Genomic DNA, 12097 nt, shown 5'->3' with positions numbered 1-12097 from the left:
TAACCAATGTACATGGGAGGCCACATATTTTGTTCAATGTTGTATCTATATTCCACATGTGCAAACTTTTCAGGGTGGTTGGTTTAACAAAAAAAGTTTAAAATAAAAGAAAAAAGGTTTTTAACTCATTTGCCTTGCTGGCAAGTTTTGCAAATAGCTCTTCCCCACCTCCTCATTTTAGTAAAAAATGAAAATAAACAAAAAAAAACCTGAGAAGTTTGAATTTTAGTTAAATGACCCCATACTGGCATTTAACGCTGTTTATAAAAATATGTATGTATAAAATGAAAATTGTTTCAGAGTTGCTAAAGCTTCATTTTATTACATTAAGTTTCTGAAACTTCTAAAAATTGCCTTTTTTGGAGACTATTATGCTGAAGAAGATGGTGGAGGCTTTTTTGTGATAGGGAGCCTTGAGCTCCCAGGATGTCTTTCAAGGCCAGGCAGGTGTGCTTGTTCACTGCCTGTTGGATTTTTTCTGTTAACATTGAAAGGCAAAATCTTGATTATTTAGCATGAGAAAAAAAAATCCAACTCTGCTTTTGGTCTTGCTTCTATAAATATATAGTGTATACTTGGTGTAGACTTTGCATATATACAAATTTGTAGTATTTTCTTGTTTTGATGTCTAATCTGTATCTATAATGTACCCTAGTAGTCGAACATACTTTTGATTGTACAATTGTACATTTGTATACCTGTAATGTAAATGTGGAGAAGTTTGAATCAACATAAACCCGTTTTTTGGTAAGAAGAGAATTAGCCAGCCCTGTGCATTCAGTGTATATTCACACCTTTTATGGTCGTAGCATAGAGTGTTGTATATTGTAAATTGTAATTTCAACCAGAAGTAAATTTTTTCTTTTGAAGGAATAAATGTTCTTTATACAGCCTAGTTATATGTTTAAAAAGAAAAAAAATAGCTTGGTTTTATTTGTCACCTAGTCAGACCTGTAGCAAGATCTTTCTAAATGTTATTCAAGATGATTCAGTTCACAGTAGTTTTTTTTTAATCCTAAAAAAGTAATGTTTTGCTTATTTTGTGACAGTCAAAAGGACGTGCAAAGTTCAACCCTGCCCCAGCTTTCCTTACAATCAGAGCCCCTCTCACCTTGTAAAGTGTGAATCGCCCTTCCTTTTTGTACAGAAGATGAACTGTATTTTGCATTTTGTCTACTTGTAAGTGAATGTAACATACTGTCAAATTTCCTTGTTTGAATATAGAATTGTAACACTACACGGTGTACATTTCCAGAGCCTTGTGTATATTTCCAATGAACTTTTTTGCAAGCACACTTGTAACCATATGTGTATAATTAACAAACCTGTGTATGCTTATGCCTGGGCAACTATTTTTTGTAACTCTTGTGTAGATTGTCTCTAAACGATGTGTGATCTTTATTTTGAAAAATACAGAACTTTGGAATCTGAGTTTTTGCTTTAACTTTGTTTAGCCCAGTACAGTGCCCCAGGACAGCCCTCAGCCCTTTCTTTGTGACTCTTTTCTTGCTTGCTTGTTTCTATTTTGTAGGGGGTTTGGGGGAGGGAGGGAAAGAGAATTGGGATAGAGATGGCCTGTCAAACTGGTTCTTGAGCCCAGTGTGACCCAGAGAGGTTGGCTTTAGCTGCCCAGTGCTTTCAAAATCATGACACTCCATATTAATCCAGATGTCCAACTTGAATTGAAAAATGAGCCCTGGCTGGTGTGGCTCAGTGGATTGAGTGCTGGCCTGCGAACCCCAAAGTCCCCAGTTCAGTTCCCAGTCAGGGCACAAGCCTGGGTTGCAGGCCAGGACCCCTGTAGCGGGTGCTGAGAGGCAACCACACATTGATTTTTCTCTCCCCCTCTTTCTCCCCCACCTTCCCCTCTCTAAAAATAAATAAAATCTTTAAAAAGAAAAGAAAAATGAGGATACTTGCCTCCTTGGGCCTGAAGTCTCCACACCAATTGCAGGGAGCATCGTGACAAAGCCTGACCCTGTGGATTGCCTACTTCTGTGCCTGGTGATCGTCCCTGCCGTCTCCTGGACTCGGCAGTATTTGTGAGCCCTGGGTCTAGATTAGAATGCAGTCAATGACACGTCACCAGCTGAGGTCAGCGTTGGGGCCCCTGAGATTCCGAGGCAGGGCTGTAGGTAAGGCATCTGGGTGGCTGCCCGGGCCTCCAGGCCCCGCTCCCGAGCCCCTTGCCTCTGGGCTGCTGCTGCCCTTGCCCTGCCCACTGAGCCTGTGCTCTGAGGCCGGCCCAGGCTGGCCCAGAACCCTAGCTTGCTCATCTTATCCTCCGGCTGGGGGCCTCTTGCAGCTTTCCGTGCAGGAGGCTCTAGGTCACGAAGGTGACCGTCATGCCTGTGGGTGCCCCCCTTCCCTTCTTGATAGCCTTTTCTCCAGAAGTTGCTTTGAGAGAAACTGCTACTAGAACATTGGTCTGTATTGGCAACTACAGGGTCAGGGAGGCCAGGCAGGAGCCACACGACCTCATGTCTGGACGTGAAGCCTCAGGGTGGTCGTGGAAGGAAGCTTTGCGTGGTCCCCTCCCGAGGATAAGGGACGGTCACTAGCAGGCCCTGGGGTCCCAGGAATAAAGAGGGAAAGGAAGCTGAGATATGCAGGTTTCAAGTTCAGAACCTGGTTTTGCATCAGGGGCTGTAAATCAGGTCCTGCTGAGGTAGCAGTGGGGGCCCACCAGAGAGCATGCTGGGCATTGCGAACCGTGGCTCTGGAGTCAGCTGGGTGCAAATATGGGCCCCACCACTCCTTGTGTGTGCTTGGGTGTATCCTCTTCTTGCACCAAATTCCTTGCTGGAAATGGATTGAAGGTAAAAATATATTACACGCGAAATGGTTCTCATACCATGTCAGGGGAAGCTACGGTTTCCTAGATAAGGGTTTTACTAGACCCTTGTAGAGGCAGTGGGCAAAGTAGGCGGGGGGCTTGGATTTCTTTCCCATTTGCCTACTGTCTTTGTGCCCTTGGAAGAGGCTGTCTGAGCTTGTTTCCTCTCGTGTGAGATTGGACTAATGCCTTCTCGAGCGGTGGTAGGATAGAATTGTTAATAAATGCCAAGCAGCTGGTGCATAGTAAGCACTTAGATATTGGTTTTCTGTTTATACTTCACTCAGGCTTTTATCTCCCTAATACTTTTAGCTTTTCAGGAAATGTTTTGGTTTTGTGCTTTTTTGGTTTGATTTTTATTTTTAGCAGTAACAAAGCAAGATGCTTGGTTAGAAATATGATCATCCCCTCAACCCCCTTATTTCAAGCCTGTGTGGCTTTTCAGTCGGACAAATAACAGGGTTTAATTTCAACTGCCTCTTATAACCTGGATCATCTTTCTGAGGCCAAGTTTCCTTCTCTGTGAAATGAAGGAAATAAATATTAGTACCTATGTCAAAGTCTGGTTGTGGGGACGAAATGCCGTAGCTCAGCACAGCACCTGGCCCATCGGTATAATGAATGGTAGTTAACATCTTTGATTTTTTAGCATCGCTCGCCCAATGGCTCTGCACAGGTTTTGGTGAACAAAATCCTTGTCTGTTACGTAAAGAAATTTACATAAAGTCGTTGATCCTGAACCACCTCTGCACAGGCACCTAAGAGATGGTTTTTATGGGTTCTTTCATTATTCACAGCAGTCCTGGAAGGAATGGGGTTATTAATCTCCACCTCATAGATTCAGAAACAGGCTCTGGGTTCTGATGCAAGTCTTTGGACCAGACCAACGCTAGGCCTGGGGCTCTCCCCTGGTGTAGAGACCTCCCGCCAGAGGACTGGGAGTCTCGGAGTAGGCTGAACTCGCTCAGCGTCTACGCCCTTGTTTGCCAGGACGCCATCATCCATTGCTGCCAAGTCTGCCACGTTCCAGACACCTGCCTTCTTGGTCTCTTGCAGAATCCCTCCAAGAGGCTCCTCACGCAGTTTCTCTAACAACTCTTCACCTGATCACAGTACTTTACAGTGCACGTTCATGTTTGTGATTCCTTTGAGCCTCGTGAAAACCTGACGGAGTCAAGTAGTGGAGAGGCTATCAGTCCATTATACAAAGGGCTTGAGACCCAAGCCGCACAGTGAATCACTAACCAAATATGGATTTCATCAGAAGGGTCCTGACTCCAAGCCCAGTGCTCTCTCCATGTCATCGTACTCTTGCCGGCTTCCATCAGCCCCAGGAGTAACTATCCTCTCTTGAAGCTGGAGATGTGTATGAGGCACTGGAGAGTGAAGCATTTGAGGCGGGGAAAACTTGTGACTTCATGTAGTTACCAGTTGTAGCCACACGAGGGTGCTGCTGCCTAAAGGAAATATTACACATACAGGCCTGAGGGCTCAAGGTGCTGAGGTCAGGGCTGGAATGGCTTTCACTGAGACCAGAGGTCTGGCATCTGCCCGAAGACTAAGCTTCCCGCCTTCTTCCTCCCCAGCTGCTCCTGGACACAGGGCTAGTCCCTCACTCTGGCTTGGGGTGGCAGAGTACGGTCATGGATCGGGTTTATAGGCCACAGCTTTGCCTTCGACTCCTGTGTTACCTCTGACGAATCACTGACTTCTCAGTTTCCCCACCTGTCACCTGGAGGGGTAGCCCAGCCCTCTGACCCTCACAGGGTGGTATGAAGTCAAATGATTGGGGCCGAGGAGGACAGACCCATGCCTCCATTAATGTGACCTGAATCCCTGGTGTCTTTTTCTGGGGCCACATCCTTAGCTTAGGCACCAAGTTTTCAAACAACTAAAACCACCAAGTCTTTTTATGACACAGCTGCCTATCTTCAAATCCCAGTTCCTCTAGCCCCGGGTGACCTTTATAAGTCATTTGTGCTCTTATTCTTCCCTTTCCTCTTCTGGAAAATGGGGATAATAATAGTCCTACTTCACAGGGTACACTCGAAACACTTGGCACAAGGCTGGGCACATAGACAAAAATAGGAGTTGTTATTATTATTGCCTCCCAGTTTTCCTTGCTGTGTTGGGGTCCTTAGAGCTCTCACTAGGGCGACTAGTTAATTTATCCTGCAAACTGGGGTACTTTTAAGCATGAAAGCGGATGCACTAAATCATTACCACATGTGGCGTCTGCCCTCCCAGGCGGCCCCGCCTCCTTGTGTTCTCGCCCTTGTGTGAGTGTAATAGGGCCGCCTGGAAACAATCGGATATTGTGAAAAGGCTGGACTGTGACTTCCGAAGCCGGGCCACACAAGACTCTGCAAGCTCCAGCTTGCTCTCTCTAGGATCACTCGGTCACTCTCCGGGAGGCAGTAGGGCGAGGTCCGCATGAGGAGGAACCGAGGCCTCCTGCTGTTGGCCAACATTAACTTGCCAGTCGAAGGAGCCAGCTTGGAAGCAGAGAACCGCGCCCCCCCCCCACCTTCCCAGCCTTCAATGCCTGCTACCCTGCTGACAGCCTGACCCCAGCCTCACCAGAGACGTCCTCCCCCACCCCTGCCAGAACCACCCAGTCCAGCTATTGCCCAACCCCTGGCCCACAGAAGTTGGGTGAGATACTCAATGTTTATTGCTGTAAGCGGCTAGGTTTGGGGGCAATTTGTTACACAATAATAGGTAACACACAGCACAGAACCTCGGAGAGCCTAGGCCTATCCCCAGGCACATCAGAAGGCCTGGCTCTCATTTTTCCTGGGAGGCGCGTGCTGCGCCAGTCTGTGCTGACCTGGGAGGGCCTGTTTTCGCCCCTGCCCTTCGCCAGGACTCCGGGAACTCTGGGTGTTCCTCGGAGCCCAGGGTGGAGGCAGGTCTTGGGTGGGGCAGGACCAGGGACTCCCAGGAGGGCACAGCCATCTTGTCTGTCTCCTGTGGAGAGCGCCTTTGCCCACCTACCTCAGGCCTGGAGTGTCCCCATGACTGGAGGTGACGGCCCATTGGGTTGCCGCTGTGGCTCTTGCCCCAAGTTGGGTGCCACCCTGTGTTACCTCGTTTACCTCCCTCAAACCCAGGGAAAGGGGCACCGGTCACTCTAACTTCAATGGGAGGGAAGAGGCCCCAGGTCACTGCCTAGGAAGTGGCAGGCACAGGGTTTGACCTGCGAGTCCCCCGGGCCTCTCCTCAGGGCTCAGGCTAGCAGAGCCCTCCTGGCTCTCGCTGTCAGCCAGGCCCCGTCCCAGGGCCACCTGCACGGTGCTGGGAATACATCCCACTCGGACCCATTTACAGTTGAGGAGACTGAGGCCCAGAGCGAGGGGAGCCGCTGCTCAGGGCCGCCCAGATGGTGAGGGACAGAGGAAGAGCCTGTTCCACGTGAATGCAGCTCATCTGCCCAGGGGTGCCCGCTCCCTGGGCCCCCAGATCTGGCCCACAGAGGCCTCAGTACCTAGAGGGTGAGGTTTGAATGCAAGTCTCTACAAATCTCAAAAATCCCTTCCCCCCCAAAAAAGAATCCCACACGACACATTCAGTAAATCAGTGACAGTCGTGCTCTCTCAGATGCCATGGCCTCGGGGACAGGGGGTCTCCCCGGCCTGTCATCCCTCCTCACCCTGGGCTCCATGTCACTCTCCCCAACCCCTTTCCTTGGTTGTCACCAGCTGGGCTGCTCCAGCCCCAGCATGAGGTGAGAAAGGAAAAATATTTTTAGAGAGGAATTTTTTCTTCCAGGAAAATGACTCCAAATGTGTGATTTATTCCCAGGAGCGGGGGCACAGGGGGATGTAGAGGGATGGCTTCTGGGATGGTGATGCCCTTCCCCCCCACCGTCCTGCCCTCGCCCCCTCTTCCTCCACCTCCACATCCCTGCTGCCCCTCCCTCTCATTCCCTCCCCACCCCCCGCACCACCATTTCCTAGCCCCGCAACCTTGAACTGGCCAGAGTGGGCAGACCCAAGGAAAGCCTTGAGTGAGCGCCTTGGTTGTGGGGGGTGGGGAAGGGCCCTCCCCTGAGTTTTTCCAAACAATAGGGCATTTGGTCTAGAAGAAGGGGGTGGGTGAGAGAATGTCCCCTGGGCAGGATTAAGTAGCCCTGTTCTGCCCCGTGCTGTGTGGCCTTGGGCCAGTCTCTTCCCCTTTTGGTGCCTCTGTTTTCTCACTTCGGAAATGGGTAGCTGGAGTGGGTGGGGTGTGGAGAGCAATGCAAGGCCCCACGTGCGCTCCATTCTAGGGTAGAGCGGGCAGGCCCCTTGCCCGCAGCGCTGGCGTCTGGTGCCTCCAGCCAGAGCTCAGGGCCTCAGAGGCCCCTCCTGGGCGGACTCAGCCTCGGCGTGACCCCATCAGAGCACCCACTCTCCACGGCCCGCCTGCCATGGCTTAGCGGGCATGTCGCCGCCACCCTTGCATCTCGCCAGCTTCGCTCTGTGCCATGCAGGCCCTCAGGGTGGTGTGAGCCCGACGCTGCCCGGCCCACACTCCCCCCCCACCCCAGGACTTGGCTGGGCCCGGTGGGATAGAAACCGCTGGGCTGTGGGCTCTCAGGGCCTCCCACGTGCACAGCCTGCTGCCCCCTATCCAAGGCCTGGTTCCTGTTTTTGCATTTCTGATGCCCTCAAACTGCGTAACTGCGTAACTGCGAGCTCCACAGGGTTGGGACCCCTCCTGTTTTCCTCCCCACCCAGCTTGAGGTGCCAGAGCCCTCCCTTCCCCCCCTCCCATCCTGCCTCCGCCTGGCGCCCCGCCCCTGCCACCTGCGGCACCTGGGCGGCCCTGGCCTGGGCAAAGGCTCCTGTGTCTCTGCCGCCTCTCCTCCCCCGCCGCGAGGCCAGCCCTGCCAAGTCGGTGCCCACAGGCCACTCGACAGAAACAAAATCTGACTTACTCCTTCCCCTCTTACACACACCTGCCTTGAGGGGCTTCTGTGCAAACCTCCAGCTCACAAACCCAGGAGAGGCCTGGGTTCAAATGACGACCCTGTGCCCAGCAGCTGTGTGCCCAGGGGACATTTCCCACTCTCATTGTGAAAGGACTTGCTAGACACAGGGAGGCTCAGGATAAGCTGGAGGCTTGGCCCGGGAGACCTTCACATGGTCAGGGTGGGTGGGGCCCTCCCCGCAGATGGAGGCCCCCTTGGACGGAGGTCAAGCCCTGCTCCTCCGCTGGCCCCGGGGACCCCCCAGCAGCTCGTCAGATCGCCCCGGCTTCCCGGGCAGCCTGAGGCCCCCCAGGTTCCCTCCGTGGGCTCTAGAGCAGGAACGCTCTTGCCAGAATGCTTTTCCGTTCCTGAGTTTTGGGGGTCATCGACCTCAGGGCAGCCTTCACTCAGACTTTCTCAGGAGCACACCTGGCGCTGGCCTGAATCTCGGGTGAGACCAGAAGCTGGGATGGAGAAGGTGGGCGGGAGGGAGCAGGGTGGCCGTGGGGGCAACCCTGGGAGGCAGCGACTTGTTTCCAAGGCTTGTGATCACCTTGAGTCAGAGGGCCAGTTAGGATCACAAAGTCCCCCTGTGCCCACAGAGGATGGCACAACAAGGCTGTGTAACCTGGGGCAAGTCGCCCAGCCTCCCAGAGCCCCAGTTCCCCCAGCTATAAAGCAGGATGAAGTGAAGAGCCAGTGTACGCATTGTGCTTACCGTGTGCCCGCTGGGCTCAAAGGGTGCCCAAGAGTCAGTTCCTGTGGTCCACAGGTCACCAGCCCTGGGAGGCAAGTGTGTTCGTTGTTTCCAAATCACAGGACTGCGGTGGGGACGAATGAGAGCATTTCTGGCACATGCCAGAGCTGCGCGGGGCAGAGAGGAAGCCCCTGGCAGGCCTGGGCTCCTGACGCTGCATCACTGTGTCTAAAGTGATGTGCCCAAGGCTGGGTTCCAAAGAGCCGGTCTGCTTAGCCAAACCCCTGGGGGCTGGCAGAGTCAGGTAACAATTACTGGGCACCTACTGTGTGCCAGGCGTGGAGACACAACTCTGAATAAGAGCCTCAGGTGAGGAGCTCAGAGATGCTGGCTGAGGTCCCCCTTCCCCTTTGCCGCCCTGTTAGAGCCAGGCGCCCCGCCAGGAGCAGAGGCAGATCTGCCGGGGTGGATGGTAGGGGGCGAGGCAAGACTGCTAGGTGCGCCTGTCGTCGGTGATCTGCGTTCCAGGCTCACCTGAGTTTGTCTGCTGGTTGGATGTGTCCATGTGACAGTGTGAATCCCCTTGATGGCTCTAATCCATTCGTCAAGTGCTTCCTGACACTCCCCTGGACCTGGCCTTGGAGTGTAACTGTTAAGAGTCAGGACCTCAGCTCTCACTCACCTATTGTGTGACCTTGGGCACGTTTCCTAACATCTTTGTGCCTTGGTTTGTCACTTTTAAACTGGTGACCCCAGTGTGCATTTCTTAGAGCAGTGCCTGCCATATAGTCAGCTCTGCTCGAGTCCTGTGATTACTGCACATCGGGGACCCTGAGTGCTCCCACTTCCAGGGAGACAGACAGTAGAGACCAAAAACAGCAGGGCAGGGGGGCCCTTGCCTGTGTGGCACAGTTGGTTGGAGCATCATCCTACATACCATGAGCCTGGGGGTTCAGTTCCTGGTCAGGGCACCTATCTAAGTTGTGGGTTCCGTCCTCAGTTTGGTGTTTATGGGAAGCAGCCAACTGATGATTTTGTATTTTCTCTTTCTCTCTTTCTCTCCCTTCCTCTCTCTCTAAACATACATTTTTTTTAAATAAACATATCTAAAAAATTAAAAAATAAAAAGAGCACGGTGGGGAGTGCACGCATGGGCCTTGCCCAGGGTGCAGGGCAGGGGTGGGACTGGCCTGCCCTGCCGGAGAGCGCAGGAAGGCTCCCCTGACGTGTCAAGTGGTCCGGGGGTCCTTGTGCTGGCAGGGGGGCCGCTGCCTGCGCGGGCAGCGATGGCAGGCGAAGGGAGACCCTGAGATGCTGGCATGTGGCTCGCGTGCACAGGTAGCCGCAGGGGAGGATGGCTGTAGGAAGGCACTGTGTGCTGGAGTGCAGGTGAATGCGTGATCCCCAAGAAAAGCAAGGGGGTGAGGGGCAGAGTGAGACTCTGGCCCAGACCAGGCTTGGTTCTGGCTGTGACCAGTACCTTTGATGAACAGCAGGTGGCGCTCCTGGCCTGCCCAGCCTGGAGGTTCTACACTCCCCCACCTCTACTCAGCATGTCAGGGAAGAGTGGCGGCCGCCCCCAGAAGTCTCAGGGCTGGAGGGAACCCCTAAAGAGGGGCAATGCTCGGGACTCACCTTGTGCCTGAAGACCGTCCTAATGGCCTGCAGGAGAGCTAGTTCTCTCAGCCTTGCGTGCCTCTTGAGACAGTGCTCACTAGCTTTCAGAGCGGCCACTGCCACCTGAGGCCGGCTCCAGCTACTCCCCAACATCCCTCCTTACACACAGCGGACTCCGGCCCTAACTCTGCCCTTTGGGAGTTCCTCAGAACCAGTCTGCTCCCTGGGCCTGTGGCCACGGCCCCGGGAGGTGATCATCCCTCCATCCAGGTCCCTTATTTTATGGGCGTCATCCCAGATACCTGTATTGAACCCCCAGTACAATGGCTGGGAAGGGCTCATTTAATCTTCACAGCTGGGCACCTGGCGCTGAGCTGGCACACACAGGCACTCAGGGGATATTTGGAGAATGAGTGAATGAATGAACCCTGCGTGCTCATTATTCCCCTATTACAGTTGGGAGAGGTAAAGTTACTCACCCACTGTCTCACAGCTCATAACCGGCAGAACTTGGGATGTCAAAACATCCAGGTGTTTGCCCAACTCCGAGTCAGAGCTCTTCACACCAAGCTCTACTGCCTCCACTACAACCAGCTCCCCTAACACTGGGCCTCTCCTGGGCCCCCTCAGCCCCTCCCACCCCTCTCCGCATGGCACCCATGGGTCAGAATTCCTAAGGGAATTTAGGAATGGGACCTCAGATGAGACCTCAGAATTCCTAGGGTTGTTTTTGTTTTTTGTTTTAAGATTTTATTTATTTACTTTTGGAGAGAGGAAGGAAGGGAGAAAGAGGGAGAGAAACACGGATGCGTGAGAGGGACATTGGCTGCCTCTCGCATGCCCCCAGCTGGGGGCCTGGCCTGCAATCCAGGCATGCGCTCTGACTGGGAATCAAACTGGCGACCTTTAGGTTTGCAGGCCGACGCTCAACCCACTGAGCTCACTAGCCAGGGCAGAATTCCTAGGGAATTTTAAGGCTGGGGTTGGAATGTTTCCCTCCCTTCCTCTCCAGGAGCTCTGCCAAAGGGTGGCTGGCCTGGACTTACGCAGCCTTTAGGGATGGGCTCTCACGCCCTCTGAGGGAGCATCTTCGAATGCAGCTCCCGTTTATGGTGAGCTATGTTTGTCCTCTGGACCTCCCTCCAAGGGCCCCGGAGCACACGCCCAGGCTCCCGGACCCCCGCAGATCACGGCTGCTGCCCCATGGCCTGGCTGCTGCTCCGGGCCCACTCCCCTCTTGGCTCTGTTCGTTCTGGTTTCAGTTCCCCCTTCCTTGGGGGAATTGTTCCAGATTCAGCTCAATTTAGTTCCTATTTTCTGATGGCAGGGACTTCACTGGGTGCCAGGACCCAGGGGCTGAGAGCAGAGGCATCCAGCCTGCCATTTTTGGCAAATAACCTCCCCCTCGGGGCCTCAGTTTCCCATCGAGGAGGTGGAGACACCGACCGACCTCCTCTACTTCATGGGTTGCTGAGGGAATGAAATGAGACAACCCATGTAAAGCACTTGGCGCCACCCCTGGCGTATAGTTAGGGCTCAATAGTCACCCCTCTCCTCCCAAAACGCCTGGGTGGGGTGAGCTCAGGTGAATGGGAAACACATTTATTGCCTCAAAAAATTTGTGTTGAGCATCCATTATGTGCCAGTCCCTGGGCTAGTACTGGGGACACAGCAGCAAACAAGACCACCCCAACCTCTGCCCTCTTGGAGCTCAAGTGCTGGTTAGTGGTGGGAGACTCACATAGAAAAGCAAAGCGCGCCGCTCATCGGGTGGGAGTGAGGGCCTAGAGACAACCGAACGGCATCACGCAGGGTGAAAGGACGGCCTCAGCAGCACGCTTCTCACACCGTCTGCCCCGGTGGGGGGGGGTCTCTGTGCCACCTGAGGAACCCGAGCCTCAGTGAGCCGCCTGAGGCCACTCAGCTCCTGGGGAAGCAGTACGTTCCGCTCTGGGTGTGCCCAGCTTTTCCTCTGCAGATCCAGTGACAGGGC

This window comes from Pteronotus mesoamericanus, unplaced genomic scaffold (genome assembly GCF_021234165.1).
Source record: "Pteronotus mesoamericanus isolate MK-2021 breed Mesoamerican mustached bat unplaced genomic scaffold, CSHL_Meso_final contig_221, whole genome shotgun sequence".
Classification (NCBI taxonomy): Eukaryota; Metazoa; Chordata; class Mammalia; order Chiroptera; family Mormoopidae; genus Pteronotus; species Pteronotus mesoamericanus.
Note: the sequence above shows the minus strand (reverse complement) of the source record.